This window comes from Strongylocentrotus purpuratus, unplaced genomic scaffold (genome assembly GCF_000002235.5).
Source record: "Strongylocentrotus purpuratus isolate Spur 01 unplaced genomic scaffold, Spur_5.0 spur5_scaffold_19, whole genome shotgun sequence".
Lineage (NCBI taxonomy): Eukaryota > Metazoa > Echinodermata > Echinoidea > Camarodonta > Strongylocentrotidae > Strongylocentrotus > Strongylocentrotus purpuratus.
Window position 1 is genome coordinate 24,494,455 of NW_022145604.1, and position 16,558 is coordinate 24,511,012.

Consider the following 16,558-nt stretch of genomic DNA (forward strand, 5'->3'; position numbering starts at 1 on the left):
AATCGTACATGCACAGACGTACGTCGATGCAGCATTTATACACACCGTACGCAGCTGCAATACTGAAGATTAAGGGAGAAGATATAGGATTTCAAGTTCAGAACAACAAGTTAAGAAGCTTGCTGCACGATGGAATTCATCGAGGATGATGACGGAGTGGCAATGCAGACGCCTTTGCGGGTATGAATACTGTAAATCCAGTTTTTAATTGTAGTTATATGAGTACGATTAACTGTAACTGTTAGGCATCCATAGTTAGCAAAACTAAGTAACAACTTGGATTGGGATATGTAAATTCTAGATGTTCGACTTTGTACAGGTAAATGATTATATTAGTGTTACGGTAGGCCTACTGTTTTCTTGAAATTCAAACATTTTTAACTTTTCATGTTAGTTGTGCACCAGCACCACATAAATGCTTGGGAAATTTCATATTTGCACTCGTTTCAAGCTTCAATTGCCAAGATGCAGTTTACAAGTACATGTACTAGTATATTATAAAAAATGGTGAATAAATCACAATATCTCTGTGGAGTATCTAAATAATAATTATAATATTGGATGATCAATTTTCGCGAAATACGTGAAATATTGTTACTCGCTGAAGAAAAATATTTTCACGTATCATCCATTATTATGTGTATTCAGTTCGTTATCTCCAAAGTAAAGTGCGGTGCACGCCTCTGCGCCCATGAATCCGCCTATGTTCAGATCTCTTTTTATCTACATGTGCATGTATTTTCAAATAAAAATGTCTTATAGTCATTTCTTGCATCTAAATCTTAACACACTGTCAAATTATCTGTTCAAATTTCTACTATTGTTTGCTTTCACTTTTACTACATATTTCTTCTTTATATAACTATTTATGCATACACATACTCCTGTATCTTTTGTATTACTTCTCTGACATTGAAGGATTAGATTACCTTCACGAAAAAAAAAGTATATGAATGTAAAGCAGTAAATAAAGTGCAAATGAATTCATGTAAAACTGGTGTATAATTTCCTTTATATGTTATGTGTCTGTACATTACACTAGACAAAGTGATGAATGGAAAAAGAGAGAAAGAGAGGGGGTCTTAGAAACAAATATCATGAATTGAGAGCTAGAGAGAGAGAGGTCTTAGAAACAAATATCAAGAAATGAGAAAGAGAGGGGGGGGGGGGGGTCTTAGAAACAAATATGAAGAGAGAGAGAGAGGCCTTAGAAACAAATATGAAGAGGGGGTTAATGAGAGAGAAAGAAAGAGGGGTCTGAGAAATACATACGAGAGAGAGAGTGGGTCGAGAGAGAGAGGTCTTAGAAAACAAATATGAATAGAGATGGGGGGGGGGGGGGCGGGGGAGAAATGGGTCTTAGAAAACAAATATGAAGAGAGATGAGGGGGGGGGGAGGTCTTAGAAAACAAATATGAAGGGAGAGGGGTCAAGAGAATTAGAGAAATTAGGTCTTAGAAACAAATGACATGAATTTAAAAAATGAAAGACGTGATCCCACAATAATAGAAAATGGTACGAGTGCAATATTTAAATCACAGTTTATGTATTACATTACCATTACACATATTATGTCGAGTGTAGTCTGTGTATGTGTCGATATGTGTACACGTGTGTTAGGGGGGGGGGTCCGAATCAGCAAATGGTTTGAAAGTAGGCTACACGTCAAAAATTGAAACCCTGAAGAAGGCGGAATTAAACCACAAAAACCATAATATTATTTGGTTTCTCTCTTTCCTTACTTTGATTAATTCCTTCTCTAATTTCTCTCTTTCTTTCAAGTTAGTTTTTGTTTTCTCTCTCTGCTTATGACATTCTTTGTTTCCTCTCTGTTCTTTAATTATTTATTGTTTTTCTCTATTTCCTTCTGTTGTTATTCGTTGTTTTTCTCTCACTCGTACGTCTCGATACAAAAGTACATGTACCGCGTACCGCGACACTGGACATATAGGACGTACGTTGAGCATTGCAGAAGAGCTACGTGCGCGCGCAATATCTTGTCATGGATAGACTTTTCCCAGTCGGTTCCTTGAAATTTATTGGGAAAAGGTCCAGGCCAGGGTGTAAAACGCAAAGTCGCGTACCGTACCATATCGTACCGGCGCCTGTACACACAATGTAGGTATGTAGCATATGGTGCATGCACTGTACTGGCTGCGTCGGGAAGTTAGTGTAATTTGGGTTACCTGTATTTTGGTGTACAGATAAGCTACAAGAAGGCATTTTCAGACACCGACAGTGGAGTATTTTGGAGATAATATTTAATGCAATCTACACCTTACAAGACTTCTTTCGGCACTGGATCAGGTAAGATACTGAGTTAATATCTTAACGTTTTCTTGAGTGATCTGTCCAGATATTTCTAACCCGTTACTCGCTAGGAATTAAATAGTGACGCCCTGCTACTGCTAGCTGCTCCTGCTCGCACCGCACCGGTACCCTTCTAAAACACTGCGCCGAGCCGGAGCCAGCGAGTGTGAAGACTGTGTAAGTGGGCGGTAGCTGTAGGCCGCACTTGACTTGGCTCCTGACCTGGCCTGGCGTGGTGGTAGTAGTAGTAGTACTCTACTGCTTGGCAGTTGGTAGTTGGAAGTGACTATTAGGCCAGTAGACGCCAGCGTTTTATAACTTATAGACTAGATCAAGAAAAGATCAAGAAAAGATCATAAAATTAGTCTAATATATGACACCAACACACTGCACTCGTACTGAGATTCCTACATGTTGTTGTTTTAGTTTACTTTTATTTAGTTTTTATTGGCGTGTATCATTCATTTATGAATATTTACGCCAAATTCAAGTTGCATTAAACATAATTAATGAGAAAATAATGCGACTTTGAGAGAGAGAGAGAGAGAGAGAGAGGAAAAGAAAATGTGTCTTACATACATGCAGGGAGGTGTTTTAAACATGTACATGTACATGATGTCTCATGTACGTAGTTGGCCTATAAGTACTTCCTACTAGTACTCCTACTCCTACTAGTTGTAGTACAGTGCAATGTTGGTACATGTACATGTATATGACCAAACGGAACACGTTTACTGTTCAAACTTGTGTCAGGGAATTTATGCATAATTTGGCTCACTTTGTCCAGTTGGGTGGTCGCATTACATACATGTAACCTTTCTTAAAACGAAAACGGAAAATCATGCAACCTTTTGTAGATTTGCCAGGGGTTTTCCACAAAGTGTTGGGTAAATTGGACCATACAGACCCTTTGTAGATGAGAGGGGTTTATTGGGTATAAACATGACCAGCCGACCCAACGTGATGACCCGATGATTCTGAGTATGAAGGGGTGACCAAAGTTCGCGCACATTTTAGAACATATTACAAAATGTGATATTCGATCTATGATTTCTCACATTCTACACAACTTTATTTATTTCAATTATTACCAAATGGACGGCAAAGTTTTTTACTACAGATTGGTTCAACTAGAAAAATTTACCGTCGAAGGATTTCGGAGATATCGCGATCTAAAAATTCGATGTCCGATCGTGCGTGCGCGCTGCATCTAAAAAAGTCATAAAAACAATGAGACCTAACTTCACGCACGGTGGTTTACAGTTGATTTATCAAAAAATGCGATCCATCAAAAATAAGGTAATATCATAATTTGCAAGACAAGATATCGTACAATCAGTTAGTACCACTCTTTACTTACAATTTTGAGGATTTCTGATCTCAAAATGAAGATTTCCAGACCCTTATCGGTAAGTTGATAATTTTTCGGAACGGACGCAAATAACTGCAAAATTTGCCGATCTTTTGTCAATATTTTCACAATTTCGCACCCAATTCTAAAGAAAATTTCGTTTCTGGGTAATTTTATGACCCTCTTTCCATTGGTGATATCAGATTTTCGAAATCTTACCGATTTTTTGAGAAAGCGAACTTTGGTCACGCGCGAACTTTGGTCACACCGCCATACACTGTAAGCCCGTACAAAATCGGTGAAAAGGAAACATTGGAAGAGGTCAACCTGCATGAATATTACATGCAACCCTCATAACTGAAAATGTTATGTAAGTTTTTAATTCACTAGCCTCGAATGGGATACATTACATGGGATGGGATGAGTCATTTTGTTGAGGCAGCTCAAGCACATGGAGTAAAATTATCTGAAAGTGATTACGATTATGCAATATAATTGAATACACATGTTTACCCATATACATGTACATGTACATGTACTGTACTTAGCCTTAAACCAAACTAAGGTACTACAGTGTATGTCCCATTTGCCGCCAACATCAAATTCTGTAGAACTTTGTACGAAATATGAACATGTATAGAACTTAGAAGGGACATGTCCTATCTGAGAAATTTAAACTCTAGCAGTGTCCTAGCTTTCACGTTATGCAAGAAAACCTTTCTAGACTTCATTGTCTGACACTATTGAGTGACTGATTGGCTTCTTTTTTTCTTTGGTAATAACAAACTTGCATGCGCGGAATGTATGTGCTGCCCATGCATACTTTCTCTTTGCCATATTGAATCAACGATTTACAACATGGGACGAATTGGGTTAGGACGAGGAATCACCCTTTTTCCCATAGAAGACTTCTTTAAATTATAATTTCAGGTGGTTGAACGGATGCCCAGAGGAGTTGAAAAACATAGTAAGTCAAAATTGTAATATGACCCAACCCGCTGTTTGAATCGTTTTCCTTAGCAGGCTTTGGAGCTCCGACGACTTTGCCGACGGAGCTCCCTGGAGTTAATATACTGTATAGACTGAGCTTTAAATGGTACATGAGCATTTGTCTACATCAACCCACTTTTTGTAATGGCCAAAAATTAAACTGTTTGAAACTTTGCGCAGCACAAAATGTATGACTATTCGGTACAAGGGTCTGAAAATCAGATTATTTACCTCATGGATTGCAATCACTAAAGTCGATTTGACAAGTGACAACCAACGGTTGTTATTTTCCCACAAAAAGACATTTTCAAGCCCTTTCGTTTTTAGGGAAGTTCTAAATTAGTGGAATGCCTGTGGAATTTAAACTTTTCATTTTGGGGGCTTGCAAATAGGACATACAGTACATGTACATGTAGTACCTTTAAGGGCTACAATGTAAGTGATTAAAGGGATAATATGAAATATGATATTGATATCACTAAGCCTTGACTGGCACCCATAGCCCTGCGCGGAGAGGCAGGTAAACAAACTTTAAATGCATGCATCCAAAATCACCCCTTCCCACATCCGGGGGTTCACTCTTACAGGCTGTGCACAACAGTGTAATGAGGTACCCGAGTACACTCCCAGGCTTACAAGCGAATACTTGGAATATTTGGACGCCATGTTTTTTTGAATTTTTTTGAATTTTGTTGAACTTTTTGATTTAAAAAAAAAAATTTTTGTTGATTTTTTTTTGCCACCACCATACCACTGGAACAGTATTCCAGGTCTGTCGCCGAAAACGCATGCAATTTTACTTCGAGTTGCAGTTGAAGGCACTGATTTAATAATAACAATAACAGTAAACAATGCTGTTTTAAAAACCAAAGATGGCAGAATAATCCATTTTCCTCCAAGTCCAAACAGAAATCCGGACATTTGGTCCCAGTTTCTGAGTGGTGAGTTTGACAGTGCTTGAGTTGGGAAACATTTTTACCGATGGTACCATGCCAGCGGCCGCTGCTCTCCCTGGCACAGGTAAGCGTCAGCCTGGACAGTGCCAGGTGACCGGGATTTTTTTTTTTTTTTTTTTTCCCGGCCGAATATTCGAGTACGAGAAATCGTTCGAGTAGTTGTCAACAGTGCGGGTACTCGAGCATTCGACTACTCGTTGCAGCCCTAGTTCACTCCTAACATTTTTTTTTGTTTGTTGGGGGGGGGGGGGGGGGGGGGGGTTTGGCTTTAAAAAAAAAAGAGTAAATAGTTTTTAAAAGAGAAGGAGGCGGGTAGTGATGAGAAACACTTCATTTTGTTATTTGGCCTAAAAAGAATTTGAAACCGGTCAAAAAATAAATATGAAATGTATGTAAGATTTTGCTACCGGAGGGTTGGCAATTTGCATGTGTTCCTGATAATAATTAGTAAAGGTGCAAATTACATGGGATATTTACTGCTGCAGGGGTAAGCTTACGCTGACTAGGAAACCCAGTCTGACCATGGCTTACGTGTACATGTGTAGTTCAAGCAGAGATTTTTTACAATATACACATGTTATACAGGAGTTGCAATTTTTTACTCTTTTGATATTCACCAAACCATTTTCTTTTCTTGTACATGTACATGTAGAAAGTGAATGTGAGTGCTAAAGTTCTTGAGGTAAATTTGACTGGTATTTACTTTTTTATTTTTTACAAAGGGTCCACATAAATACAGCAAAGTGTACACTTGTTAACTCCTTTTTGCCATCAATGAAAAAATAAATGTATTTAACTGTACATCTACAATGTACATCAGATCATTTGCAACATACAAAAATTGTGTGTCACATTGCAAATCCCTCTGTCACTAGATCATTGATGACAACTTGTAGATTAATTAATCCCCTCCTCACCGCTCCTACTTCGTATTTGAGATGATCATGATTTTTAAACAAATCGACAATCCCATCATCAGGTCCTCGCTGCGTACATACGCATACATGTGTACCTCCCATGCAAGATAAGCCCATCGATTACAGCAAGTGTCCGCAAACATGCTTACGATTCTAGTCATGTATGCGACCATCTTTGTGCACTGTGGAGAGTACATTATGTACACACTTCCATGGCCTCTCGATGCACGGAGAATAGGCTACACCACCTTTGCTCAGTCTGCATGCACAGACCCTTATTTGGATCCTTCATGTAACAAAAATTACATCAAGCCTTCAAGCGATTTTTGGAAGCAAGAATCACCAACATGAATCACAAATTGAAACGCCGTTAAATAACACGGTTACTGCGGGAAAGTATTCAAGCGATTTTTCATCAACATCGATTCTCGCTCATTTCAAGCCCAGCTAATGTACTGCTCATCGCACTGCCCATTACGGTCGACTGTCGGTCAAACCGAATCAGGATTGAGATCTCTGTTCGTTCAAGCCGAATCACATTATAAAACGCATCTTTTTCAGCGTTTCATGTTTGTTTTTTGAAACACGTTTATTTTTATGACTGACTAAAATTGCTTGAAACCGCTTGAACGCAACCGTGTTTTAAACTAAACATCTTTGAAAACCGTGTTTCTAGGGTGAAAAAGTGTCGCTTGACACACGGAATGAAACCGTTTGTAATGAGGCACTTAAAACAAAGATTTGTGAATAAAAATTGATTACATTACGAAAATGGCCTATTCACTGCCTACATGTATAATTATGAATTGCAGTCTACATGTACATGTATGTACTGTAGAACGTGGTCACATGAAGTTTAGACTCTCTGTTATTCTAATGTTGATGGGAGCTCTAGTCCTGTCTTCATTAGCTCAAGTTGGCCAAAAAATTCACTATTTCTGATTTGAGAAATTAGCCCTAAGTTACATAACGCGTTTCCATCAGCCCGAAACTCGAGGTCGAGTAATTTGCTCAGTGTTCACGCATAGACACCTAGTCTTGTCAGTCTACACTTTCTTTAATAGTCACTGCTATGTTTATATGGGGTCCAGACAACTCGCCACAAAGACAACCCGCCCCAAGACAACCCGCCACAATACCCTGGACATCCCGCCACAATACCCTGGACAACCCGCCACAATACCCTGGACAACTCGCCACAGCCTTTTCGGACAACTCGCCACACTTTTTCCCATCATGATTTCTAGATCTAAAATGAAATGAAATTGTCATTTTTCATGATTTTCGTGCTTTTATAAACACAGTCATTACAAAGAATAAAGAATAAAGTTGATTTCCCTAATTGTAACAATAATATATATTGAAATGAAATTGTCATTTTTCATGATTTTCGTGCTTTTATAAACAGTCATTAAAAAGAATAAAGTTGATTTCCCTTGTAACAATAATATACTTTTGATCTAGAGGTCTATAACAGCTGCATTTTTCTGTCCCAGAATTTTTTTATGGTAGGATACTGGAAGCACTGGCGTACTGGGGGGGGGGGGGGGGGGGGCAGGTAATATTAGAATGTAAAGATACGCCAAAGATACATAGCAGCATATTCCTACCATTAAAAAGTTTCCTGAGACATGAACTTAAAAATCGTAGTCGTAACTCGTAGTCGTAGTACGCCTGGCTTGGGTTCGTCCAAAATAGATTCTTGTTGCAAGCGCAAGGAAAATCATCTTTATTCTTTAGAACAGCTCTCAAAATACTCACAATTTCCATGTTTCCTGTCATAACTGTGTTTATAAAAGCACGAAAATCATGAAAAATGACAATTTCATCTAAGATGAGGGATTTTAGATCTAGAAATCATGAGGGGAAAAAAGTGTGGCGAGTTGTCCGAAAAGGCTGTGGCGAGTTGTCCAGGGTATTGTGGCGGGTTGTCCAGGGTATTGTGGCGGGATGTCCAGGGTATTGTGGCGGGTTGTCTTGGGCGGGTTGTCTTTGTGGCGAGTTGTCCGGGATTCGTTTATATGCCTCGTGACTTAATAAAGGTCTGTACTTGCAGACTAGCTTCCGTCCCAGTGACTCCCTTCCATACGTTGTGAGCACTCGCCCCTAGAGCGACACATCTTGGCTTCCTCGTTATCCAGCCGCATAATATAACGAATCTCGGCCCTCCCTTTCATCATAATTTCATCCTTCATAAACCGGGCCGCCGCTGCCTCCTCCTCCTCCTCCTCCTCCTCCTCCTCCTCCTTAAAAGATCTGTTAATACATTTTAGCATATTTTATGGATGGATAATTAATAGTTATACCTAAGATTTATATAGCACTGGTATACATTTACAGTTTCTAAGCACTTTACAAAACAAAACAAATGAAAAGAAAATTATGTTTAATCTACAATATATATAGATTACACATAATTTTCATTTCAAATATTCAAATCAATCAAATCAAGCAAAACAATCAAGATTTTTGTAAACAGAAAGAAAGGAAAAATGAAAAAATAAATATTCATGCAAGAGCAAGGGACAATCTACAAAGAGAGCTCTGCAAAGCAACAGAAGAGCTTTGGATAATTTAATGAGGACTCTCTGTAAAAAACAGTAAAAAAAATAATCCACTTCTTGGAAACAGGTTAAAAACAGGTTGTTTTGACAGGCTTGCCTACGGTATTTCTGAGCACATTTCTGAGCACACCCTCTAATGTACAGGTTGTGCAAATTGTGCTCTGTATATATATATATATATATATATATATATAGTGCCGAAAAGGGAAAGATCAGAAAACATGGGAGTAGTCTGATTGGTCAGATGGCACCATGTGACCGTGCATTGTTTTTTCCCATCAAAATGTGATAACCCACGGCTAAAAGTGATAACTTACATGTATGGCTGAGAGCCGCGTATGCGCATCTCTGACACATGCAACATGTAGTTTCAAATGGCTAGGACATTGAAATACTGCGTACACTGAGACACAGACTACGGTTCACTGTTTGGCTGTGCTTATAATTTCCTTAAATTGCTTTCAAAGCAAATGGCGGTCCCCATGACTGTGCGATTCTTTTCATTTTCATCATGTATTGTGCATATTTCTTGACTTATATATTGCCAACCGTTAAGAAATATTTAAAAGTTCATGCTTTGAAGATCATGCATTAGTGATATCTGATATATACTGTATGCACTGCACTTGGTCAAATTGACTGCCAAAATGGACTTGAAGAGCCTCATTCATTATCCGATTGTGACTGTACTGTACTTGCATATTAATTCACTAAAATGCACTCGTGGACATGAGTTAAAATGTGTACAGAACTTGTACATGTATGTGAATAGATTTTGACCTGTAAATGCAGTAGTCACCCACTCTGATTATCCAGTCAATTTGACCAAGTGCAGTGCATATATATCATGTACCATAGAGCATCACACTTTGCGCTCGCAATTTCGTACATTTCATACCGCTTCTCCCCCCCCCCCCCCCCCCTTTAGAAAATCTTGGATCCGCCCTTGTAACAATATACACAGCAGTCGCTCACTAGCCCCATATTATCTCTATCAAACAGGATTTATGAAGGCGGGAGGCCAAGAAAAAATCAATAAAGTAACAATTAAGTCCAAATATTAAGAACCCAAAGTCCAAGTTTCTCCTATGACCAAAGGGCTACTCGCCAAGGAAGTCGCCATTGTATTCAAAACCTCTTAATCTCCTGAATGTAACTACTATTTCAAATGTGATACACAATACATCTACAGACTACATCTACAATGTACAATTTACAATGAACAATGTCTACTTTGGACTGTATTTAATATGTACATGTACATGTACTGTACATGTAGGTCCATTTTTGTGAATTAATCCTTTTTCGGGGTATGGTTTAAATACACATGTACTATAATAATGTACATGTAGATAGAAACATATATTGCTACGACTTGTACCTGTACATATACAGATAATTATTACCATTTTCCTGAAGAGCAAAATTCAAACTTGCAAGCAAATTGTGCATTTTAAAAGGGAGGGGGGGGGGCATTGTCTTGTTGTAACATTTTTAACTTTCACAATATCTGACTGTGTCTGTCCAAAGCTATTTGAAGAGGAGAAACTTTTTCTAGCATACACATGTACTACATTGTATACTACATTACTTGTGCATTTATGCACTTGGGTCATTTTCTAGCCATTGTATTGTTGGTGTAATAGAGGTACCACTTCTGTGCAGGGAAAAAAATACACGGGGGCTCTGGGCAAAGTAGCCCCCAAAATGCCAAAAAGAGCCCCCGAAAGTCATAACAGAACCCCTAAAATTTGCATAGAGTTCAATGCAAAACAAATTGAAGAGTGTTATTTTCATGCCAGCAAACTGGAAAAATATAGCCCCCCAAATTAAAAAAATAATTTTCCCCCTGCTTCTCTGCCGGTGTTTAATATGTACATGTATGTACTATGTTAGCAGTATTACAATGTTCATGGACAGTAGTTCCTGTTTTACTCTATGCCTTCAGGGTCGGGAGTGAGTTTGCCAATGTTTAGGAATGTACAGTATCATGAAAAGCTCAATTTTGGGCTGAAAATGAAGGAATTTAGGCCATTTAAAAAATATACATGTTTAGTGTCCCCGCCCGCTTCCTCTTTGGGGGCCGCCTCCTATTTTTTTTTTTGAAATTTTTTTGAAATTTTTTTTTTGAATTTTTTTTTTTTAAAGAAAAAAAACATGAAAAACACTGCTAAAATGGATCTATTTCTGATTTTAAAAAAAAAAGAGAAGATTTTGGCGGCCATCTTGAAAAATACCAAAAATAGCCCGACTGTCGGGGAAAATGTACTGGGCGGCCATTTTGAGCGGCCATTTTGAAAGAAAAAAAAGATGTTAAACATGTTTTTTTTTTATTTGGTCTTGAGCATGAACACAGGCTTTTTACACATGTACAAATAAATGTACATTCACTTCTGTCCATGACCCTACAGTGTACTTCAAACTTGTACTGTTGGCCTACAGTGTACATCTCCTTGATACAACCAGGGAGGTGAGACCTACAGCCTTTTCACACACAGCTAAAATTCATCGTATCTAGAGATGATTAGAATCACTCAACAGTTTTAAACATGTTTATAGACAAAATTTCCCAGTGTGAACATCGTTTATACGATGTTGGGATAGATACGAAGTCGCGATGCATACGCCCCTAAAAGCAGGCTGCAGATACGAAGTTCGTATCTAGTGAGCTTGACATTTTGTGTGTGAAAGGTTATTCATGTTTAAACGTGTTTCAGACGTGTTTAAACTGGATGGAGCATGCGCTTTGATTGATGTGACATGACCTTCAATGCGCAATGGCTCTACTGCGCATTTTATGAGCAGTAGTTAATCACGAAACGATTAACGATTGCACCGAAATTTCTGTGTGTGAATTAAGGCTCGTGATTAGTTTAAACACGTTCGAAACACGTTTATACTAGTCATGTTTATAGAATTTTAGCTGTGTGTGAAAAGGCTGTTTAACTCACATGCCCTGATACAACACTGTAGACATCCATGCTACACCTCATATTATTAGCCCTATACTAGCAGTTTAACAATGTAGTTCCTGTTACTTGTAGGCCATCAAGGTCACGACCCTGCCTGACAATGGGAATCAAAGCTTTGTAAAGCACATCCTGTCAATGAACCATGGGTATAAATTGGTATAGAATTATGGACCAGAGAACTTGGACTTTGACACAATAGGTCCGTCCTCATCATCTCGAGATTGCCAAATAGCCCGCTATTTCTGATTTGGGATATAATCCTGAAGTTACAAATCGCGTCTTCATCAGCTCGAGATTTAACCTCGAAACTTGAAACTCGACCTCGAGAAATTAGCTCGAGATATTTTGCTCAGCGTTAGCGCATACATGTAGTGCGAGTCTTCGGTCTGGTGATGACGCACCGGACAAATAGCTGGATATTTTGCCAAATAGTGGGATATTTTGCAAACTATCCAAACATACAGTGTATCTTGGGATGACAATCCCGACCAAATATCCTGCTAATTGCTACTTCGGTCTGATGAAGACGCAAATTAGCTGGATAGTTTACGATCGGGATAGTTTAAATAGCTGGATATTTGGCAATCTCGAGATAGTGAGGACAGGCCTAATGTAATGGTGTGTGAAATATGTGTCTATCACTATCAGTGAGGCCTTTGTGGGCCTTGGAATAGTTTTCTGTAAACTGTAATAGATATTATGTTAATTACCCGGAAGTATTTAAAAAAATTGTCACAACAAATCAAAATCAGGGCAAGTCCTAGGTTGATAATCTGCACAAGGTTTGCTGTGTAGTGTGTACATGTACATGTACATGTAGGCTAAGTTAATATGGGTATGCTTCAAAGTTTCTATCCAAACACCAATGATTATAAATTCAAATAATTCATGGCTTTGAGTGCAATGATAAATATGCTACACATGTACATGTATGCAAGCAGGTTGAGTCAGGTTCATTGTCCGATGCATTAATTGTGAATTATTCTGGACTCACAATATGTACAGTAAATAAAGAATAGTCAAACCTGTCTATTACGGCCACCCAAGGGAAACAGAAACTGTGGCCATTGTAGAGAGGTGGCCTTTCTAGACAGGTTCTGCAACATGCATACATGCCAACCGTTCCGATTTTAACGGAACTGTTCCGTTTTTGAAGTTTTTATAGCCCTAAAAAACGGAACGTTCCGATTTTGGGGAATTTGGCTTTCCATACATAGCATTGATCCGATCGAGTGCTGAACGGATTGCATTGCGCAAGGTGCGTGCAGCGTGCACTGATATGTACGTACAGTGGCAGCGTGTTGCTGCGCGCCACATGCACTCTGATATGTGTTTCCGTACGTAACATTTCCGTACGTAAATACTTGCGCTGGCAAATCTCGTAAGTATAATTTCTATACGTTTGCATGCGCATATCAGCATGCATGCATTCGCTATCGCAGCTAGCGCACCGTATATGCATAGGGTCCCCATGCAAAGTACGTGTTTCGAGGTACCATATAGACCCCTACTTTGTGATTTGTGATTTGTCTCGGAAGAAAATCTGTCAAAATGAGCGGAAGTACAAACATGGGCGCTAATTCAGCAAGGTATCCAAAATATAGCCGCCTAAATAGGAATACAAGGAACGATTTCCCTTTATTAGAGCAAGCACAAAAGGGGAGGAATATGCATAGGCCTACTGCATTTATTGTCGGCAAGCTGTCTTGTTCTGCTGACATTGATTTTGACAACCTCATTTACATGTAGCTCAATGAGTTACAATAATTTTGATTGTTGACTGTTGTCTGGAAAGTTGAATACCATTATTGCCAGTCTCATTTTATGCATAGATCTATGTCATGTATAATTATTTAAAAAGTAACTAGACTTAAATGCATCACTCTGCATGAGTGGCTAATTAAATCTATGTCTATTATCTGCTCTGCCTCTGCCAAGGATAAATTAAAATGTGGAATTCACTTCAATCACTTTTTTGTTTGGTATGACACAAAAATTACCCATAAACTTGGGTTGAATTTTAGGGGAAATGGTCCCTAAAATAGGCTCAGATTGCACCAGAGAGCATCTGGAAACCCAGAGCTTCCAGGGCCCTAAAGCGGGCCCTGGACCCCAGGTAAAAGGACTTCGCGCTCGTGATGTGCGCTTCGCGCACATAGTGTACAGATTACAGAAGTATACATGTATGCGATCCTACAATATTCAGTGATCATTGTCGCGGTTGAAATCGAGTCTAAAGTGATGAAATTGTAAATAATAAATTCCTTATGTACATATACACCTGTAGCTCCCTCTCAAGGTCAAGATATTAATTTAGCTGTAAAACAATGTTTCTTTAATAACTAAAATCGGCCGTTTGGCTATTCCCGTTTGGAAATTATATATCACAACTACATATTCTGAGATTTTCATGGTCGTTGCTACCATTGTATGGCCGTAGGCACTATTTGAAATTTATCAAAATTTACCGGGAGCACCTTTAAAATTGATATTCAATTTTTCTCGAAAGCAGAAGTGTTTTAGGGGCTAAATTTTCTAGTGTTTATATACATCCACAGGGGGATCCCAATATATAAAAATTGTAAAGAATCACTATCCAGCCAATTTTCAAAATTCGCCAAAACTTTGTCACTTTGCCAAGTAACATACTGACTTCATCCACACACTTGAATTGAATACAGCCCTCAAGAGCCGTAGTATAAGAACCTGCTATTTTTACATTGTCAATAGAGTTGTTGAAATGCTTATAAATCACTTTTGCTCAGAAAGTAAGGTAAACATCCTTGTTTTTATTTGTCAGTCACTCAAATCGTACATGTAGCACACTCGGATTTAGAAGATGCTGTTTTTCAGAGGAGTGGATAAGTGGGAGATCCTGAGATCACGCTGTGCTTTCTTGTGGATCTGTTCAGACTTGCAAAATAAATCGTATAAAACATGTACATACAGTTGTACATGCATGTAGATAGGTAATTAATTTGGTATGGTCTGAAGTCTGAACGTGGTATAGTGTAATGTTGTATTTTTTTAATGGATGATGACATAGCGAAAGGGAGGTTTTAGCATCATTTCAACAAAAACTTGGTAGGGAATCAGGGTCCATTTCTATTGTCAACATTGTACCATACAAAAATAATATAAATAGGCTATGCTGAACTCACACTGATAATTGGACATCAGTTCTGTCAACTGGCCTCTACAATATTAGTTTATTTAAAGCCTGTCTGTACTAGTTTGGCCAGGGGGGATTAGCCCTCCCTACAAGGTCACTGACAGGTGGTTATCAAATCATCAAATCAGCTCTCAATTAACATAAGGAAAAGAGGATCATGGGGATCACAGGCACTGATTAGGCATTGTTTGCAATATAGAGGGCGCAAGTACTTGAAGCTATACATGTAAGTAGTGCAGTGGGGCTTTAGATATCGTCTGTTTAGAGCCAGAAGGGAATTAACTCTGTACTACATAAATATGAGTAATAACAACGGTTGATTAATTGTTTTGTTCAAATACATGTACACTAACAAATTAATTTGATGACCCTATATGTTCGCGTATGAGTTACTGTACGTGTGAACTGTCCCCCAGTGTGAACAGTGTCCAAGGAGGATGTTCTGAGGCCATGCTGAGCTTCTAGGGCTTCTACCTGTAGCTCTGAGAGTCCATGCACAGATTGAAATTTTATTAGCCGAGGTCAAACAAGGTCATATTCAATATCAAGGTGTTTCTCTTTTCTTCTTAGATTTACTGTTTTTTTCCCTTGTTTTAAAATATATCTTTTTACTGTTGAAAATAAAATGGTGCGATTGTTTGAGGCAAATTATTATTTTGTTGAATGGTCCATCAGGGCTCCACACTCAACTTTTTTTTTTGAGCCCGGCCACCCTAATACTCTCTTTAGAGTCAGTATGAAATGAAGATATGGAGACGCCCTACATATAACTTTTTTTTAAATTTTGGTGTCTGGACTTTAAAGGTAAAGGCCAGTATTGGAAATGCCCCTATTTCAAAAAATGAAATGGAAGCTCTCATTACCAATCATGTGAAAGAATATGTTTTAACTAATACATGATGATACAAAATTTGCCGGGAAACCGCCTACTAATTCATATATTTGGTAAATTTGTTTCTCTCATGGTCTGTGAGAGATATAGGATAGTCCCATATACATCTTTCTGTGTATGTAGTGCTTGTAACTTTACGAAGAATGGGCCAAATTTCTTATCATTTTGATGATTCCAGAACCTTGCAGATGCTAGATGCTAGATGATCAATCTTTTCTGATCGATTCCACAACGTTTCTTTCACAATGTAATCGCATGACCATAACTGGTCTTTACCTTTAAATTAGGCACCCATATTTCCAGAATGCCTTTTTGTGTTGAGCCCAGGGGGTGTTTCACAAAGATCCTAAGTAGAACTTAACACTAAGTTGGACTTAACAATTATGGACAGCCATTGGAGCCTTAAAATGAAATATATTCAAAAGCAGAAATTC

The 16,558-nt window shown here is 38.4% G+C and overlaps 1 protein-coding gene across 1 annotated transcript in view; it reads left to right on the forward strand.

Annotated features, from left to right (window-relative positions):
* The first annotated feature begins 2,114 nt into the window (after positions 1-2,114).
* The window catches only part of LOC764826 (E3 ubiquitin-protein ligase HECW2), a 125,530-nt gene continuing 111,086 nt past the window's right edge, over positions 2,115-16,558 (forward strand). Inside the window, exon 1 of the mRNA XM_030990658.1 lies at positions 2,115-2,307. The gene's annotated coding sequence lies outside the window, so the exon portion shown is untranslated. The remainder of the gene's footprint in view (positions 2,308-16,558) is intronic.